At 38.3% G+C, this 21,326-nt stretch overlaps 1 long non-coding RNA gene across 1 annotated transcript; it reads right to left on the reverse strand.

Moving 5' to 3' along the window:
• Positions 1–409: 409 nt before the first annotated feature.
• LOC119894911 lies at positions 410–10,344 on the reverse strand. The gene is made up of 2 exons (XR_005442999.1): positions 9,835–10,344; positions 410–761 (listed from the first exon to the last, which is right to left on the reverse strand). It is a non-coding gene; the product is annotated as an uncharacterized LOC119894911 (long non-coding RNA).
• Positions 10,345–21,326: the final 10,982 nt, after the last annotated feature.

The following is a 21,326-nucleotide window of genomic DNA, read 5'->3' on the forward strand; positions in this document are numbered from 1 at the left end:
TGGCTGCCTTCCTAAAGAAGCATTGACTGGGAAGCTGATGCTGATACATTGCCTTTAATTTGCAAAATAGTATTGTATGAGTGTTCTTTTTGATCAAAACAGCATAAACAACCTTAAGGATGCTAAAATTTAGCAGGCAGGTGTGTTCTGTTCTTATCCCTTTTCATATAACACTGTGAAGATTATGAAAATTATTAGATAAAACTCTGGTAGAAGTCAGAAGATTGTTAAACAAAATTCCACTGACATCTCATGCTTCTGCTAGTCCTCCTTGTGCTGTGCAACACCAACAAATTGAATGTGTGTGTGTGTGTGTGTGTGTTTGTGTGTGCAAGGATCCGTATGTGAGTTAACGTCTCAATATTGACATGTTCTATGCTACACACATGAATTCAATCACAAGCCTTCGTATCACTTATGGCCTCTCAATGGCACCATGGCAAGAGGACACATTTATTGGTATTTTGTTCCTCCCTCTAAATAAAATCAACATCTCTCACTATTGATACCATCATGTCTTCCAGAGACCAGGCTTGTCTTCGTCTATCCTTCCTTTGTCAATTTCATCCTCATCACTTGTCTTCCTCCACTTCTTCCTCTCCTCTTTATGGTGTTGGTAATCCTGCCATTGTTGTTGCGATCATGTTTGTATTCCCAACATAATTGGATGAAGTACCGGCTGTCTAGACGGGATTGGCACATCAATTGTTAGCCATCAGTCTCCTTTACAGATGACTTTACTGTGCCAGATGACTTTCTGTCTATGAAAAGAAAGATAAGAAAAGAAATAGGGCTTTGTAGAAAGGGATGAGTTATCCAAATTTTAAAGCCACTGAGCAGATTTGAAAACGAAGGACAAATATTCATTTCGGCGCGAGTGTGTATTTGTGGTTTTATCATACATGCCTCTCCATGCATATGTGAGTGCACTTTCTCATACAGTATGTGCTGTTACATCTGCCAAATTGAAGTGCTCATAGCCATTTGTAGCCAACTGTTTTTATGTATGCTAACTTGTGAAAACTGAAGAGGCGAAGAAATAATCCAGCGATCCCCTGGATCCTCCATATAATTTAAAGAGAAAGAACCCAAAAAGTCAGGGTGCAGTGAGGAAGGCAATTCCTTAACTGTATGCAGATGAACCCAGCTAAAAGAAACAACACCACAGGACCAAAAAAAACACAGTGATTCACTGAGAGAAATGTCAGGGGCTAAAAGACATTGCAGTGGCTCAAAATCTAAGATGAATGTAAATTAGACACTTGCTGGATTGTCATAATAATCTGAAATTTTTTTAAGTGATTTTTTCCCAGTATGATTGTTGTTTACTAGACAGAAAACACAGTGATCACAGAGTAGAAATGGATAACGAGACTGCTTCATGCTGTAAGCCTGAGGCCACTCTGAGCCACTGGGTGGTGCACTGCTGATAACAACCCATTAGCTGCTAAATGAGTGACCTAACACAAAAAAATGATCTAACAGATCCAGCACTGAAATGATGAAAGCAGCATTTGTTCACAGGAACATCATCAGCCACTCTCACATCGCCGTTTTTATCCTTTGCCTTTCATCCTCTGTTACTTTATCTCATTAAAGTTCTGGTTCTTGACATTGAAAAAGCAAACAACTAATGGCACAAATGTATCACTTGCTTACATTTGTACTACATAACAGGATCAGATTAATATATCTTCTTTATATATCAGATATTTGTGTGGTGGCTACTGGCAACAATAGAGTAATACTGAGACAATTGAATCAAGCGTTTTACATTTCAGCTCATGTTGATCAGGGAGCAAAAGGGTTAGGTAAAAAATTTAAAGGTAAATAAGTATTTTCAATAAAAAGACAAAATGATTCCATAAACGATGCAATATACAATATTACACACTGCATTTGTAATATTAAATTAGCATAAACAAGTTTATGTTTTTGTTAATTACAGTGTCTTGTAATAAACATAAGAAAGCAACGACTTCTTCAGAGGACACTCTGAGGTTTTGCAGTGCTATAAATAATGTCATGCTACTTTTGCTTTTGCTTCTGAGAGTCAACAGTATCAATTCCCATGGCCACAAGAGGCCATTGTCAGCCCAAACATAATGAACTAGTTAACAGGTTTCCAACCAGGGCCATGTCTCTAATCACCTTTCAAGCCTACTTAGTGTTATTAACCCATCCCATTCTGTTTGTCTTACTTTTTTTCATCCTGAGCTCGGAAGTCAATTTACTTTCCCACCTCATCCGTCCCTCTGCCCATTCCCATCCTTTCATCCTCTAATCCCTCCTTTTAGCCCCCTTGTCTACATTCCTCTCCCTTCTCCAGGTACCGTCTAGTGCTGGTAATAGCCACCATTGCATCTGTCCCAGACCAACCTAACCAGACAACTTCCTCCTCCTACAGTACGATCATCCACCCTCAGTGTTAAATATTTCCTCAGATTCACTCATTCTTGTCATAGTTCACAGAAAACATTCAGCTGCTTTTGGCACAATGGCTACTTTTCAAGCAGCTTTTCTTCAAAATCAGGAAATTGTATCAACTAAAAGCGTCCTGATTTTTAAAGGATATTTAATTTTTAGAATTCTTCTACTTTTTGTAATGCACAAAGCTTACATTTATTTATCAGGAATTATTGCTACTGTGGAAGGGCATGATGTAATACTGTTGCTATATTGTACAGCAATAGGATCCATTCGTTTTGCACATTTTCATACCACTCCCTGCTATACTGTATACAAACTACTTTCTGTTTGCTCCATTGTAAAGTCCTCTTTGTATATCATTTTACAACTTGTTGCTGCAGTGGTTCTGCTTTACATTGGAGATTATTTAATTTTCACCTGCTCTATTTGAACCTGAAACAAGAACTTAGTTAAGGAATAGGTTAGACTTGAGGATTTATTGAATGGTATTTTATTATAGTAATTAGATGAATATTTAACAAGCACATTATCTGTTCCTGGCAGCCAAAAACAGCCTAAATTATGGGCTTATTGTGTTTGTCATGGACACAATAAGCCATTCCAGGTATTGTTGATTGCTCACTCTAAAGGTGACACTCCTTCTCTCACTGTCATTTACTCACTGTTGATGACACAGTGTGGTCATTTTGCTTCCCATGGTAATGGGATACAAACAACAACAACAGCTAAACATTTTAAATGCCACCTCCTTCTCTGATGCTGTCTTTCTTTCACCTACTTCCCCCATCACTATCTTTCTTTCTCTGTCATACACAAATTTAATGATTCTCCTTTCATACATCCTAGATTCCTCAGAGAAAGTGTTTTTGTAGCTTACCCTTTATTAAAATGAAAGACTGGAGGGTTCAGCGTCTCTTGATATTTTAGTCACTTTAGTCACTTTCTGTGTGCATGTTAATGCTGTGTTTTTACTTTCTTGTACCTGTATATGAGAGAAAGAAATGGATATTGCATGTTTAAAACTGCACTCTGACTTGCCAGTTTATGAGGTACAGTTAGGTAATATTGAGGCTGCAACATTAATCTGATGAATCTGACCTTTATGAAGCTGATTATTTATGAGTGTCAGAGGGGTCTGTTTGGAGGCTGTTAGTTGTGTGTGGTGCTGTTGAAATCTACTGATATATAGTGAATGATGTTAAATAAATAAAAATATTTTTGTAGATTAGTGTTCGAAAAGAAAATATAGCTAATCATGGTGGGAACAAAAACACACCACATAGTGTGCTGAACTGAGCAAACACAGAACTGCTGTTTGCACCTTATAAAATTAGTCTGCTAGTGTTTGCTACAAATATTGTATAAAATAAAGTTCTAAAGCTTCTAAAAACAGATAGGACTGTCCTGCCTGTCCTACAGCCTGCTCATACTACAGAATGCATGAGCAGGCTGTCGACAAAGCTTGATAGAAACATATTGGTAGGAGTGTTTATATTTGTAAAGTCTGACCTCTGGGATGCAGAATGTTTCCTTTTGGGACATTAATGCCCACAGTAAATGTCCTGTTATGTATCCAAATTCATTATGTAATGTCTTGTTGGCACAAGACTGCATATTTACCAGAACGAACAAAGGTCCCCTGGGAAGCATAAAAGGCTTCAGTTTCTGGTTAAATCTTGACATATCCTATATACAAGTTACTTTTTTGGCCTAATGATTGCAATACAGGGAAGATCAAGGGGTCATTACAACCAAATTGCCTACTTTTTGCACAGTATTACTGTGGACTATGCATTGAAAGACTCAGTATGAGTTGATTAATTTTATTTAGGGGTTGTACCAGAATAGGTTTAACATAGTTTAATTTTCAAAAAACACCAATCTTTTTGTCATACTGCACATTGCTGCAGCAGCTCTTTTCACCCTGTGTGTTCGTTTTAGCTACCGAGTGAAGCTTTTTTGGGAGTTGCGCATGTGCAGTACCTAGTTAAGGACTACCAGCCATTTAGAAGCAGAGTAGGGTGGCTCAAGGTATTGTGAACCAAAACAAAGTCACTTCAGTGTAGCGCAGTGGGCGGATGTCTTGTCACTAGCCATGTTTCCATCTAATTGTCATAGAAATTTTAAGCGCACTTTTGAAATGTCGCAAGAAATACAAAAAGAAATTGCATTTCCATCAGCTTATTTGGAGTGAATAAACCAGGCTACAGCAAGCGTAGTTACGTCAGTAGTTCACGTTACACATGGCTGTAATAAACAAGACATATGGGTTCCAAAACAGAAACAAAAGTCGCATGAACCTGATGGCCATTGATCTTGATCCAAAAATGGAGAGGTCCTCAGAAATGTGTTTCAAGCTGGCATGTTGCCAGCTATGTCTCCGCATGTTATGGGAATATCCGGTGTTATGCCGAGTTTTGCATGCCAGCAGAGAATTGCATGCACCTCCAAATAATGCTTATAAACGGTACAATATCCTTTGTTGGGTTCATCAATGGTGATAAATGATTCGAAGTATATATTTTATGAACGTTTAGAGTTGTTAATATTTTATTACACTCAGTAGATTCAGCATTCATTGAGATTCAGCGAAAATATAAAAAATTCAGAGTTTCGTAATTAGCATTTCCTTCACTTAAAATAAGATATCTGATGTTAGCTAGCTGAGAGCCTACCCTGTCATTTTATTATCACTATGTAATTTAAAATTTTATGTAATTGTCAGCTAACACTGGTGCTTAGGCATGAACAGTGAAATTGGGGATTAGTTATTGTAGAGATACATTTTTACATCAACATATAGTTTATTATTTCATTTTAAGTCTTTTGTGAGTCCTTTCACAAAAAACATGGCATTTGTTTCAACTCTGGAATTCCCAAAAGTTCCCAATTCCCCAACAACAGTGTCTGACTACTGCTTTATTGGACGCAGATTACATCATGAACAGTCAACATGAGCAAGAGCAAGGGAGATATTGTTAAAGTTGAAACTTTAAACTTGATGGGAATGATAAGAATTAGGAATTAGATATGATAATGCAGACTGTATTTTATGATAGTGTCTTTGGTTCTGGTTCAGCATTGTGTGGGTCTGGTCTGAGCGTTCATCATGGTCTGCTTTTGTGTGACTGACTTGCTGGCAGTTAGCTCTAGAATACTTGGTGACCCCTATCTACAAAAGTTGTTGTGTGGTATGGGGCACTCGTGAACTGGTGTAATGAATTTGATTTATCATCATCTACATACTGTAGACATAAGTTAAATAAGCAAGGATATTGTAAGCTTTGTAAGATTTTAGTTCACTGAAGCACGCGCCTGCGCTGTACTGGGTTTCCTCTTTTGACCTGGGAAAAAAGTTGACCCCCCCAGTTGTCACTGTATAATTTGCACCCTGGTGAATGGCTCAGCCATATCTGGAACACATGTTACAGACCCCAGAGGCATAGCCTCAGATTTTGCAAAGTAAATTTTATATCCCGAAAATAATAATAATAATAATAATCTTTATTTGTAGAGCACTTTTCAAAAACAAGTTACAAAGTGCTTTAACAAGTGTAAAGACAATAATACCCAAAAGAGAATAATACAAAAACAATAAAAGATAAAAGCAAGAAAGCATTGAAAAGAATAAAATACACGTTTAAGATAAATATAAAATAAGTAAAATAGAATAAAATAAACTGGATAAAATAAAGTCAAATAAGATCGGGAAAGGCTCTCCTATAAAAGTATGTTTTAAGAAGGGACTTAAAAGAGTTCACTGACTCAGTCGACCTGATTTCCTCGGGCAGGCTGTTCCAGAGCCTCGGGGCCCTGACAGCAAACGCTCTGTCCCCTTTAGTTTTCAGTCGAGACTCTGGAACAGACAACAGACCTCTGCCCGAGGATCTCAAGGTACATGCTGGTATGTATGGGACTAAAAGGTCAGAAATATAACAAGGCCAGAGGCCATGAAGAGCTTTAAAAGTGATCAATAAAATTTTAAAGTAAATTCTAAAACTAAAAAAATGTCTAAGTTGATAAAAACATGATTGAACAAGCTTTGTGGTGTGCTGCTCAAAATTTAAATTACTATCAAACCAAACACCAAGGTTCTTTGCCACAGGCTTAATGTGATTTACTAGGGAACCAGCACATGGCAGTATTTGTTTTGCCATCTGCTGGGACCCAATGACCAGGATTTCTGTTTTGTCTGAGTTCAGCTGGAGGAAATTATTTGACATCCATTTTTTAACTTCACAAAGGCAGTTGTTAAGTGAACTCAGCATTCCAGGGTCTGTGGATCTGACGGGCAAGTATATTTGTGTGTCATCAGCATAAATATGAAAAGAAATGCCATGTTTATGGATAATATGTCCAAGGGGAAGCAGATACAAGGAAAACAAAATGGGTCCTAAGATCGACCCCTGAGGCACACCATATTTAACTGGACAGAACGAAGAGACATAGTTGTTTACAGACACGCAAAACTTCCTATTTGACAGGTAGGATGAAAACCATTCTAGGGCAGTACCAGATATCCCCACCCAGTGCCTCAGTCTGTCTAACATGATGTTGTGATCAGTGGTGTCAAAAGCAGCGCTAAGGTCCAGGAGTACCAGGACTTGAGCACATACCTTCATCAGCAGACATTAAAAGGTCATTGGTGACTTTAAGCAGGGCACTCTCAGTGCTGTGGTACTTCCTGAAACCAGATTGAAACTTTTCAAATAATTTGCTATTTTCCAATACAGTGAGCAGCTGTTTGGACACAATTCTTTCTAAAATCTTTGCAATAAAAGGCAGTTTTGAAATTGGTCTAAAATTATGTGGGAGGGAGGGATCTAAACCAGGTTTCTCTAAAAGTGGGTTCACGCAAGCTGTTTTAAAATAATCTGCGACACAACCAGTAGATAGAGAGCTGTTAAAAACAGAGATCAAATGGGGCCCAATAGAATCCATTGATTTCAGTAAAAACTTTGTAGGTTTGTGATGCTGTTTTTAAAAGCTCAGACAAGTCGATGGGATTAAACTGGTTAAAACTCTCTTGTTGCTGGTGAGGGACCTCTGAGTAAGAGGCAGTGGGGGTAATAGAGGCTCTGATTGACACCACCTTATTGGTAAAATAAGATAAAAACAATTCACAATCATCATTACTTCCAGCTGAGGCACAAGGAGGGGTTGGGTTTACCAGCTGATCCACAGTCTTAAACAGACACCGAATGATGAAATGACCATAATCAGGCAGGGATCAGAAGTTTGGGGTTGCGATAGATCAAAATGTCATCCGTGTATAAGGTAATTTTGTGTTCCCTTTCACCAACGAAGATACCAGAAATTAAAGTGTTTTGCCTTACTGCTTGGGCCAGCGGTTCAATAGCAATATCAAAGAGCAGAGGGCTGAGGGGGTCGCCCTGCCTATTCCCGCGGTGGAGGGAGAAATTGTCAGATCTAAGCCCATTAGTCAGAACTGCCACCGTCGGAGTATTATACAGAACCCTAATCCACTTCACAAAATTGTCGCCTAGGCCAAATTCTTCCAGAGCATAGAACAGATACGACCACTCGACCCAGTGGATGATGTTAAGGAGCCTCCTCACATTATCACCGGCCCTTGACAAAACCAGTTTGGTCCTCCTTAACAAAATGGGGCAGAGCCTTCTCTAGACTTAAGACATAAAATTTTGGAGATTAAAGTAGGGCTATCGGCCAGTATGAGAAGCAGCTTTTTTAAGGATGGGAGAAATGTTGGCCTCCCTAATGGATTGAGGTAGGATCCCATTTATAAATGAATGATTGAGCATAGACAGTAGAGGGTCTAAAAGAATACCACAAATCTCCTTATAATACTCACATCTAAACCCATCTGGCCATGGGGCCTTACCAGACGGCATAGATTTCAAAGCAAGTAGCGCTTCCTCTCTTGTAATTGGGGCATTTAGTTGTAATTTTTGATCATCTGTAGCCTTGGGAAGTCTTAAATCTGCAAAAAAACTGACACATGAGGGTCAGGGCTGTTCAGAACTATATAGGTTGGAATAAAATGATGCAAAGTGTTTATTAATGATTCTAGTATCGAACGATCTAACACCATTAGAGTCAGTAATAGAGACTATATTTTGAGAATCTGCCCTCTTCTTGACGAGATTAGCAAGATATCTTCCAGGTTTATCCCCAAACTCATAAAGTTTCTGCCTGGCAAATTTAAGGGACTGTTCAGAGTCCTGAATCAGAAAAGTTTTCAATGCAGCACGTGCATATAACAGTTCCTTGAGCAAATCAGGACTCGGGCCAGATAAGTGATTTTTCTCCAATTCAGTTAATCAAGATTTGAGAAGTTTACGCCTGTCATTCTTTCCACTCTTTTGGATGCAACAAAAGACATAATTTATCCACAAGAGTATATTTTACACGTCTCCCAGAGGACAGAGGGATTATATGAGGATGATGAGTTGATAGAATAAAAAATCTTAAATTCTGAAGTAATGGAGATAAACTTGTTATCTTTAAGAAGATAAGGTTGAAATCTCCTCAGCCTCAATAGAATATACCAAATAAAGGGGGGTGTGGTCTGATAACACAATGTTGCCTACAGAACATGATGAAGCGAGAGACATTTTTGAGGACGGGATGAAAATGTTATCAATTGTGGTATACCTTTTATATCAATAGGGTGAAGCTGCCTCCACAAATTACAATAGTCAATACCACGACTTATATTAGTGTAGCCCACCTTTCCCTATCTTAAGCAGGGTGGGGCCCTGAGTTCTTAAATCAAACTAACTGAATACTTGAAATAAGGTTCCTTTTTATCTTTGGTCTCTATACACATTAATTGTCTTGGGTTTCTGTATTTATCTCAAATGTTTTGCAACACTACTGTCACTAAGCTAGGTTCATCTAACGTCTATTAGCTCTGTAAAGTCACACTAAACCTTCATTAGAGTAACTAGCATGCTGCAATAAAATAAATGTACCAACTTGTCAACAAAACACAGACATTTACCTTATGTGTTGAATATACCTTTGGTAAAAGTAATAACAATGCAACACACCAGGGTTAGTTTAGAAATAATAAATCCCCATTTTACTTTGGCAATTTTAACATAAACAATAAAATAAATGTATTTTCAGTCTCTTTGGAATATCCCTTTTCTTGAATACCAGGGTAACGCAATAATATTAATCCCCTTTTACTTGTGTAAACACACTATAACAACTTTTCAGTTACCTTCAGTTCAAATTCAACTCTAATGTTAACACAGTGGGCCCACACTCACCAAGCACGCACAGACACAAGCCCGCATATAAAATAAAATAAAACCCCAAACTTCGTTGCAGGCCTGTTGCGATGCTTTAGAGATTCGATACTTAAACTATTGGTCCACTTCACTCAAAGGAGCAACAGAATGAAAGAGTTTTTACCTTAAGCAACAGTTCAGTCCACTGTGCAGAGTTCAACAGTCTTTCCCGGTCTCCAGCAAAACAAGGGCAAGCAGGTGTCCAAAGATGGCGTGGTCTGTCCCGCGCTCTGCCGCTGGGGTGAACAGGGGTGCGAGCATGCGTCCAAACTGGCGTGGTCGCTGTCCCTCTTTCTAAAGAACTCAGAGCTTTGATTTCGCAGTTGTAGCTTTCAGATAACTCTTCAGGGTTTTCACGTCGAAACCCGTGAACTAGTCCAATAGTATACAGCTGAGTTAACGTTAGCTATACTGGCTAAGAGTCCATTCACTGTGCTAATGAATGCTACCACAAAACACTGTGTGCAAACAGCTGTGATACACACGTGAATAACTGTACGATACATTTCGGGAAGAAATGTCTAACTTCTCACAAAAGTACGCAGGACGGTATTCTGTGGTAAGACTGTCGAGTGGACAGTCAAGTGGACAACCCCAGCTTACTACATACTACTTTGCATGAACTTCACACACTTCGCATCGCGTTCGATCGTAGTCAAGCTCCCACTGTTGTTTTTTCCTCTACATTCTCACTCTCTCTTCCTGTGCACCTCTGAACCCCCCGCATAGACCGATGAATGACCAGTATTACCCTTATTCTTACATACCACTTCCTCTTTACTAGACAGAGCTCTTCAAAATAAAACGTTTATAACTGCACATATTATTAACGTATTTATTACACTGTAGCTTTTTAATCTTTTATGAAATAGCTTGTAAACCACATTTTTAACAACAATGAATTTGTTTTAACTAGATCACATACTTTATATGCTTTTTATCAGTTAATCACAATGTATAGCATTTTTAACCTGGCTACATTAGTGTGAACCCTCACTTGCTTAGAAGGGGAAGAAATGTCAGACGGAATTTTATCAATTAAGGGATTACGGTGACAATTGAAATCTCCTCGCACAAAAGAGTCCCCTGAAGCCCGTTCCATAAAAACTGCAAAAGCCTTGGAGAGAAAATCGGGGAATAGGCTGGGGGACAATATATTGTAGATTCATAAATGTTACCTCTTTTCCTGCGAGTATTCCTGTAACAATTACATACCGACCCTGGCTGTCTTTAACACAATCAAGAGACCAAAATGCAAGCTTTTTACTAATCAAAATGGCTATGCCCCTACTGAAAGAAGAATATGAGGTAGCAAAGATGTGCCCCACCCAACTCCTTTGCAATTTAGCATTATCCTTGTCCTCCAAGTACCTCTCCTGGAGAAACGCAATAGAAACCTCTTCCTTCTTCAAAAATGATAAAACTGCCATCCTCTTGGCAGGCTTTTGGAGGCCACGGATGTTCCAAGAACAGGTCCTAATATTATATAATTATTAAAAATAATATTATAACATAAAATAATATTATATATCAGACCATTAGGCACCATTAGCCATAAAGGCAGGATAAAAAAGTCATAGCCGGTTACACCTACACTCATTCTGTATGTGCATCCTCTGACCCACATTATCAGATACATAGGTCAGTTACATTTAGCAGAAATAGAAAATGCCACACTGATACCCCACATAAATCTTATACACATGTCATGTCCTGAGCTAAACACATGAACACACACAGCGGCCAGCAGAGAGAGACGGCGCGCTGTCAAACGACAGCTCACTTGACCGCAGTGCACCGTCACGGTGGAGGTGGTGAAGTTAAGTTAGCCCCAAACTACTTGCGTAGCCAACAGCTATGCTCGTTACTGTAAGTACTGCAATAAAACCTTCACAAGTATATACTTTATCAATACACCTGTGTGTAGGGTAAACAAGTAGAAACAGTTCATTTAAACAGCTCTGTCCACAGTCTCTCATCCTGTATGTTTTGTACAAGCACAGCTAACGTTAGCTAGGCATTAGCCAAATGTTACAAACCAGCTAAATTGAAAGCTGATTGTCTGTAGCATAGACTGATCTGTAGTCTTAATAAAAAGCCAAAAGCATAATATGACTTCTTTAAAATAAAGGTAAAAATATCAATCACCATTTGTAGATGTCTCTAGACAATGAGATAAATGTAAAATATATATTTGAAGTTATACATTTAAAGGCAAGATATACAGTATGTGTGGTCTATCACCTTTGGGAAGCCATCTCACCTTTTGTGCTGTGTTATAACACTGCATAATGCACGTACTTCTTAGGAGGGAAAACATTCAAAAGCTAACATAGCACAGCTGACTATGCAGCGCTGACGAAACATAGCTCTTGCTCATCTACCTGCGACTGTATATTGTAAACCACAGATATTGTTAATTCCCCATTCTATTAATGAATAACATACTACAGTATCAGTGTAACTAACTAGATATGAGTTGGTGAGATCAGTTGCCCTACAATGGGTTGAGTGTTCGTCTTTCCCTGCTGTGTGTCCTTCTATCTCTGGAGCTGCATAATTCCAAGAGAAAGAATGAATGGTTGTGAGTGGGTCACTTTCTCACAATGTTTTGCATACCCCATGATGAGACACTGGCACCAGCGTATGAGCACTCAGCCCATGGTGGCAGCTGCATGTGACAGCTATCAGCTTCGCATATTCACACGTGTGCACAAACACACACAGTCTCGCACACACCCACTCACTCACACACAGCGGGATCAGAAGCAGCCATGTATGATTTTGATCCTGATCCCATTCATTTGAAAGCTGCTCCATGTGACACTGTCAGAACAGTTGTTTTGGATGGGTGGGCGGGGTTGTTTGTATACCTGTGGAGGTGTATGAGTGATATGGTTTAATTTAACAGGCCCCACAGCTGTGTGTGTATTGCTACTTTACCTTTCTCATGAGCAAACAGGTGTTCTTTGACATAGTATTTAGTGGGAAACTAGAGGAGTGAAAACAGTATTCATAGAGGGCAAAAAGCAAACACACCGACATCAGTTCCAATTTCCTGTTTTACAGTTGACTACAGAATGCTGTGGCTCTCGAGTCTCATAGTTTCATGTCTCAAAGTGGTTAATAAAGACAGTTTAAAAAAAAAAGCTCCCTGCTGTTAATTTCTAAGTCTGTGCATAACCCCCAGTCCCTGCCTGAATCCCAAACCATTGCCCCTGGAAATGGCATTAATTGCTTGAGAGAGGAAAGTTAATTATCTCAGGTAATTATTACTCTGGGTAGAGTGAGAAACCAGACGAGCCTTCTCTGTCGGTTCCCTGCGGAGAGAAGTAAAGAGAATTCTGCCTTTAACGTGTTATAATTGGAGGGGCTGGGCCCTCAAAGCTATAACCTCTCACGGCTCAAGGGTTTATAGCACACACACACGCACCCACGACGACACACACAGCAGCACAGACACCATGGCCTCCACATTCATGCTGTACTCTGCCACGAGTGAAATGAATGCACAAGAATGACTTTGATGTCCACATTTACAATAATCTGTCTTAATGAAAAAAAAAAAACAGGATTTAATGCACAGTTATTATTTTGTCTTGTTAGAAAAACTAATCACCAGTAATTACAAATTTGTCTTTGCAGATCCTCCTGAGATTCCTGAGCTTAGAATGCACAGGACCACTGATTAATGTTACTATCAAAGGCCTTTTAATTTTGACAGTGAGAGAGAATGTCCTTAACCATCAAACAAATGAAGCCACTAAAAGTAGAAAGTATGAAAAGGGAACAAGGTTGTGTAATGATGCCTCTGGAGATGTGCCCATGCTACCTGCTGTGCAGCAAACATGCCTGTCAAGCACCAGGTGGTCAGTACCCTGCTAAGCCTTCACATCTGTAAACACACATGGCTGCACAAAACCACATTCACAACCACACATACACAGCTAAATGTAGTTACAGACAAGTAAAGAGTCAGAGGAGAAGGTCCAGATATACCTGATGTCCTTGTCCCCCATACTCCTGAACAGCTATGTTTTAATTGACACTATCTGTGATACCAAGCACATGAGATCATGTCATATTTTTATCATTTTTTTATACATATATATATATATATATATATTTTTTTTTTTACAGTTTTTCTCAATTACTTAAACACATTTCATAAATGATTCCTCTTTTTATCCGAACTCTAAACACAAATCCACAACTTCTCACCCAATTCCCCAAACATCCTATTTTCAGGTCAAAATGAAGCTCTCCACTAAAAACCATTCGATCTTGCTGAAAAACCAAACTTTGCCCTCAGACATAACACACAGTTTTACACACTGGTAAGATAAATACAAAACCATACTACAAAAACAGCTTATTACTTATTTTGCTTGTGGTTCTCCCCCTCAAAAAACACAAAAGAAATAACAAATGTATACATTTGCATATTTGCACATACTTTATATTCCTTAGTGTACTGTACTGTACAGTACAACACACCAAACAACACATTTTCATAACTTGAAATTTTAGTTAAAAAGCCTGGTTATAGTGTTTAAGCAATGGAGAAAAACTGTAACTGAAAGATACTCTCTTATTCTCGGGCTGTAAATGAAACATCAAACAAATAGAGTAACTAAAGGCAGCTACTAAAACAGATTTCTTTTTTGTTCACACAAAAGTGACCATGGTGATTTTTTGCAGTCCCTGTTTATTAACCACAGACAGTGGATGTGACAGTACAGACTGACTGACAGCTGGCTAGCTGACGACAAGCACATACTTGTAGTTGCTATGTACAGCTCTGTGTGATTTTAAAACTTCAACATCAGTTCTTTTTAAAAACAATTTTCTCTCTTTCTTTTTTCCCTTCTGCTTGTGTGCACTCAATCCTTCAATTGACCTTGTAGTATGCACACATCGTCTCTAAAATTCACTCTGTGTTCAGTCTGAACACCTCATAGAGGAACTTAGGGAGAGTGCTCTCTGATTTACTAATCATCCAAAGACTTTGCTGCATCTCTTTGGATGAAAATATTTTGATCAGTGAAACACACAGTGTACACGTTGACTTTGGAAAGAAAAGTCTTTGTCTTTGGCCTCTGAGACAATTTCTGTGCTAGAGGATGTGCCAACTGAATGAAGACAGGATACTGTACTGAATGTTACAAATCAGGAACTGTACCTTACATGGATTTTTAAGCGTCGCTTAGTATACCAAGCGTTGTTGTGCAATGTGAAGCTGTTATTTCAATGGCCATTCCCAGGCAAGCTCCTGGCTGTTGCAAATATTGTGCTCTTGTACTAGAAAATTAGAATTCACTTTGCAGTATTCTTCATTGAAATTTCACAATCACATCCAATTTGGCACAAAATCACAATGTGAGATTGTGTTTATCACAGCATAAACCACTGAAGTTAATCAGTGCACACCATGATCTCTATCAGAAACACTCAAGTAATACAAGTAAAGAAAATATTGATTTTAAATGTACCACTTACCCGCTGGGGTCGCCAGTAGTGTTCAGCATGTGGCTGTTGTAAGTTTAGAATTAGCAGCACTTTGCTGATGATTGCTTTTGGATTCATAGGGGCCGTCTGTGCACTATTTGTCCTTCTTATAGGGAATTTAGATTTCTGTTACTTTTGTGACAGATGGCAATATGGACACACTTTAACATTATATCAGTATCAGTTTATTACTCTTTGAAGGTACCTATGTAGATGAGCTTTGTCAAAAAGCCTGCCCTGTCAAGGTCTCATTAAATCATGAGGTTACTGTACTATTACGGTTCTTACTCAAAGTACAAGCTAATGTCTTCTGTAACAATGACAAAAAGATAAAGAGATAAAATGGAGTTAAAATTGAGAACTCCAGTCCTGACTTGAAGGAAATTGCATTCGTTCTGGAAGGAAGAGAAAGAAGAGTGTTGACCAGATTGAGAAAGGGATGAGTTTCTCTAGAGAATGAATTGCAAAACCTCCAGCTGCTGCAGAACACAGTGCGCAATGAGAAGAGTTGTGCTGGATCATATTCTGGTGATGGAAGGAAATTGCTTGTATCCTATAGACTGGAGTCTCGCACTGACCATCCTGAAAAATAAAGGGAATTTTGTACCAACAAAATATTTGTGCACAGGATATGCCACAGGAGTGTACAAAATCTTCCACAAAGTAAAAACACTGGTTCACCACCTGATTCTCAGCCTTTTCAGTTTAAAGTGGGAATACATAAGAAACAATGTCTGGGGCAATGTGACAGTTGGAAGACTGACAATGGATAAAATAAGAAGCCATCATTAAATCTTTGACTCGTCTTTTCACCAGAAGGTATAATTAAATTATTTTATGTAAGTTGTCCCCTGAAAATCCATATAGGCTTATGCACATAACTACCAAATATACTTTATTTCATCCTACAACAGCAGTGCTTTTTGAGAATTGCTTTGCAGTCATCACCTTGTACCATCTGTTACTGAGAATATTTTGTGCTGAGAAAATGAGACCTGATCAGTTGTCCTGTCTGTGATTTGATGCTGAAACCTTTTCAGCAAAACCAAGCTTGGCTAGATTTCAAGCACAATTTTTTGTGAGAAATATATAATATAACCCCGCGCCACCCCCTTCCCCCTTTTTTATTGCTTTCCAGAACATGTACTATAACACTTCTAGGACTCGTCTTTTTCCACTTTATACCATCACTCTGCTTTGTTGGTCATGCTCATTGTACAGATAAGAGAGCGGTGCAAAAGAGTATATGTTTTGCACAACTAATACAACTGGGAATCGAAGTAAACCAGGGAGGCTGTGTGATGTGCTTGTTTGTTCGATCTCTTGAGATTTCAGAAGGTAAAGTTCTGCTTTTTCAGGGGGCAATAAAGAGGATACATGAGGAAAATGTTCAGCTTGGTCTGAGATGAGTACATGCATTTATATATATATATATATATATATATATATATATTTTTTTTTTTTTCATGAATTCATTAATCAGAGCAATGGCTATAACCTACATTTTAAATAGGACGATTCATTCCATCATTTAGAGAAACAGTAAGAGCCATTTGTCCAATTCATGACTGCAAATGACTGAGATAAAAATAAACCATCTATATTCTGGGCTGATTAACTATTTCAATTAGCCTTCTTCAAAATATGCAGCCTGCAAAATACTGTGATATATCTATTGTATCAATCTGGCAAAAAGTCCTTCGGCAAAATGTTCCTGGTACCTGGTCACTCAATGTTAATCAGTTTCGATACAAGCAAAACAACAAAAACCTTGAAATATGTGATATTTATTAATGCAACAAACATTTTCTTATTACTTCTACACTTTTTCTTCATGGGCTTTGATCCAATATCTACCAAATTACACAGCCAATTTATTTTTAGATGTACAGTATATGGTATTTTCAAATTACTCTTCATGGTGGAATTAAAGGCTCCTCTCACTGAATTCCCCAGAACTCCACCTTTGCTGCTGTGCATCAAAATCAAATCAGGTAAGCATCTGCTTAGAATTCACTAAACAACCCTTCATATTTACGCTGGGAAAAAAATTTAAGCTTTCTAGGATATTGCTCATTTTCTCCTTCTGCTGTTTGGGATAAGAGCTATGATTTATTCATTTCTAACCATTTTGGGCTCTAGATGGTATTCAGGGCCAGTTTTCCCGTTTAATCAATGTTGAGATAAGCAGGAGTTGCATTTTGTAATTTATAGCACCATCCCTGCCTGACTCTATCTAATGTCCTGGGTTTGTGTGCATCTTGGCGTGAGGATGAGTATAAGCGTGCACACTTGCATACAATTGTCTTTTTGACAGAGAGACAAAGACGTACATAACATGGCTAGAGAGAAGCTTTTTTGTTCATATCTGTCTATGAATCTTTTGTACGTGGGCGTGTTTACATGTGCATTAGCACATGCGTCAGAGTGCTCATCCATGTACATGCAGATTATTATGTTTTCAAGTTGATGTTGTATCAGATATCAAGGCACAGAAATTAATTTATATCCAGAAAAGTATGTAGATGAGACATTGGCCTGAGGTTGTGAAGCAGTTGGTGATTAAACTAATTTAAAAATAGCATCCCAGCCGTGAGTAGGGACCAACACTCATTCAAACAAATACACACGCGGATTGATGAGTTAAAATAAACCAAGATGGTCTTTTACCTAGTTGGCATGATGGTACTTGACTACTGTATTTGACATTTTATTTTCATCATTTAACAGTTATGGTGACTTATTAAAGATACTTCTCTCTGCCTCTGCGTGGAGTTTTATTTAACATGCCCATTAAATCCTTCAAGTGTGTATCTAAGTATGTGATGTGCTTTTAGTCAGGCTTCTGGGATCTGTTTTTGTGTGTGGATCTCTCTGACAGATTCCTAATTTTCCCACAGCCTGCCTCCACTTGGCCCCGAATGCATTATTACACTTGAGAGCAGGAAGAATTTAGATTTATCTGGATATATCCCACCTTCTCATTTGTTTCTACATGTGTGGAGCATGACTTGCGTTGAGATTCACACTGTGTATAAAAAGGGAACAGAAATTGGATAGCCTGCACTTTTTCAGTGATTATGAATACAGAGTATCCTGAGCGCTTTTCATTGCAACAGGCTGGGTATGCTGGGCGCATGTGTGTGTGTGTGTGTGTGTTTGGAAAGGTGTTGCTGTATTGTTAGCCATGAGTATTTCTTGATATGAGTTTGTTGAGCTTGGTCAGATTTACTACAAAACACATCAACTAAACAGTGTCAGTTTCACAGAGACATTATTTAATATCAGGCAGCAGTATATGTTAATATTCTGCACCTTAGGATTAGTGAATGTCCAGTAGCCCATGGGAGGTTCCTACTGTATGCTCAATTAATACTAAAGGAAGAATGTTGTTCTCCAAACCCTGCAAAGGAGGCACAACCCACTATCCCCAAAACGTGTTATATTAACCACAAAAACAAGGGATGTGTCTCCAGCTTTCTTAAATTGAAAGAAACAACAAAAGGACTTCTCCATCCGAGCCAGCATGACATGGAGGATAATTAAACTGATATTCTTTGATCAAACAAAGCTAGGCTGATGCAACAAAGGCATGCATTTCAATTAGAATGCAAGGCTACAGAACTTGGCGTGGGCAAATTGAATATGATAAAAACCACAAGGTTAGTGTTTGCTGATGACTGCAGTCTACAGAAATATTTCATATTTCATCTTCTGTCTGTGACTTTGTACATTGTTTTGATAAGTGCTCTATACATGTTTATGTATTCATTTTATCATTATGTATCTACATAATTACATGTATGTATGTATGTATGTATGTTACACATGGTTTGACATTTTTTAAATCAAGAAAACTGTTAAAGCCAAAAGTAAATCAAACTCATTATAATAAGATTTTCTTTTTCTTCATTTGCAAAAAATGGGTGCTTTACATGTTAATTGCATGTGATGTTCAGCTCCATATTACACCAGCAAATGTCCACAGGTGGGCATTGCTCCTTTTGGATGTGATAATCAATCATGCTGGGAATTAATCATTTTTTATTTTTTATCTGCAATCGGCAGAGTAAACCCACACAGGTACAACCAGAGCTATTCGCGACTGTCTAGTAAGAATCTGTAATTGGGTAGGGACAATCCAGTCTGGGCTGAATTCAATTTGAACACAATGCCCTCTGCTTTGGCATCATTACAAACATTTCACACTGAATAATGAAGCAGAGTGCAATGCTAATTCAGGATGAGTGTCAGACTAACTATACTCATCCTAAGAGAAAATTTCCATGTTGTCATTAATTATGAAACAAGAGCTCTCAGGTTGGATGAGGGGGTAAAAAGTCTGGCATCTCAGAGACAACGCCAGATTGCACTCAAACATTTAGTAGCTGACCTTACTTCTCTTCTCTAAATCCATCTGAAACTCAGATATTTGTTACCATTTGTTTTGTAGGCAGATTAAGTTTCCATGATATCGTAAAAATACCTTCTAAACACTGTGTTGCATGCAAGACCACATACAGTACAGGCTATGCTTGAATTAATACAGCACAGCAGAGCTCAGAATAGTACAGACTGAAAATGTATATCCTTCAAGAAGAAAATAGCTCAATAAAAGTAGTTCAGTGTCTAATTTAATGGAATCAAGGCACAACAAAAGAATGCATCATTTGTGTTCAGTTTTCATGTTTTAATAACAATATTGTATAATTATTGTCACAGAAGTGGCATCCACACATTTTGTAATTATAACATGATCACTGCTATCAATAGACGGTGCTGGCAGATAATGTCTAGTACTCTCTTAGGTTGATCAGAGGAGTCAAGACTGCATGATGAGCGATAGCTCCAGTCAGCTAAAATACATCCTGAGGCTCTTTCTGAGATGATCTGCTGGCATACCTCTGTTGATCTGTGTGCGCATAGAGATGTGTGTATGTGTGTGTGTGTGTGTGTGTGTTTGTGTTTGTGTGTGTGTGAGTGAGTGAGAGCATGTGTATGTGTGAAAGGAAATGTAAGTAGATTTGTAAAGAAGTGTGAAGTCTGATCAACACTGAATTAAACAAGTTGTATGCAACTTGTAGGTAACTGCAATTTTGTGTTTATTTTTATTCTGTATTATGTTGATGTGTAATGTCAAATTTATTTTCATTCATTTTAATTTGATTCAAATGAAAATTTGGTTTTCTGAATATTGCTCCACACAACTATGTTTTAAGGTCTTCTAAACTGACATTTAGGAAGCTTGCGTGATACTTCATGTTGACAAAGTGCACATGCAGGATAAATCTACAGCATTGACAAACTCTTTAATTATGAATCACCACTCATTTCAGGCAGATCAACTATTAAAGCGAGAGAAAGCTCCCCAAACCATACCGAATCACTCTCCAAATTCTGAAACAGCTCCCTTAATGTTAAAAGATTTTGCATGTCAACAAGAATCCATTGGCATATCCAAGAAAAGCAATTTGGGGGAGGAATTTTCAACCAAAAGGAGGTAGGATAGCAAAGTTCTGAAAGCCGATTAAAAACTTCAAACTCTGAGCCAAATAGGTTTGATATCCTGTGCTCAGGAGCATTGGGTTGTGTATTTACCAATCTCTGCGCTGCTTGTTTTATTGAATGTGCTGTCAGAATCCACAGGCTACGATTGAGCAGAGCCTAATGATCTTCAGCAGTCCCACTTCATTTTGGTTTGAAGTGATACATGAAAATTATTGCAGTGTTTACTTGTACAAATTTAGTAAACCTCTCTTCCGCTCTCCTATCAATTTACACCAAGCCAGCTTAGCTCAGGCTACCTCAAGCATGGCCGGGAAAGTACCACACAATGCAGTCAATCCTGCACCAAAAGACAGCTAGGAACTGCTGTGCATACACACACACACACACACACACACACACAAGATCAGCACACTCTATATAGTAAGGCTGTGCTGGTGCTGTAAATGACAAAATGCAATTCATTCTACACACATACACATGCGTGCACACACATCCATACAATATATAAACACTCCATTTTTTAAACTTCAGGTACTGTGTTGGAATACATTCATTTTACAGACACATTGGTTATGTTTGTGCCTCCCCGTTACATTCTGA

The sequence above is a fragment of the Micropterus salmoides genome, unplaced genomic scaffold (genome assembly GCF_014851395.1).
Source record: "Micropterus salmoides isolate LMB-PRFRI ecotype aquatic unplaced genomic scaffold, ASM1485139v1 Ms_hic_scaffold_9, whole genome shotgun sequence".
Taxonomy (NCBI): domain Eukaryota; kingdom Metazoa; phylum Chordata; class Actinopteri; order Centrarchiformes; family Centrarchidae; genus Micropterus; species Micropterus salmoides.